Here is a 326-nt window from a genome sequence, read left to right on the forward strand (position 1 = left end):
TTCCTTTAAACCTGGATTTAGAGGGAGAGAGAGGAGAGAGAGGAGAGAAAGGGGGGAGAGAGAGGGAGAGAAAGGGAGAGAGAGGAGAGAGAGGAGATAAAGGGAGAGAGAGGAGAGAAAGGGGAGAGAAAGGGGAGAAAGGGAGAGAGAGGAGAGGAGAGAGAGGAGAGAAAGGGGAGAGAGAGGGAGAGAGAGGAGAGAGAGGAGAGAAAGGGGAGAGAGAGAGGAGAGAGAGAGGAGAGAAAGGGGAGAGAGAGGGAGAGAGGAGAGAGAGGAGAGAGAGGGGAGAGAGAGGGAGAGAGAGGGAGAGAAAGGGGAGAGAAAGG

Source organism: Alosa sapidissima, chromosome 12 (genome assembly GCF_018492685.1).
Source record: "Alosa sapidissima isolate fAloSap1 chromosome 12, fAloSap1.pri, whole genome shotgun sequence".
Classification (NCBI taxonomy): Eukaryota; Metazoa; Chordata; class Actinopteri; order Clupeiformes; family Clupeidae; genus Alosa; species Alosa sapidissima.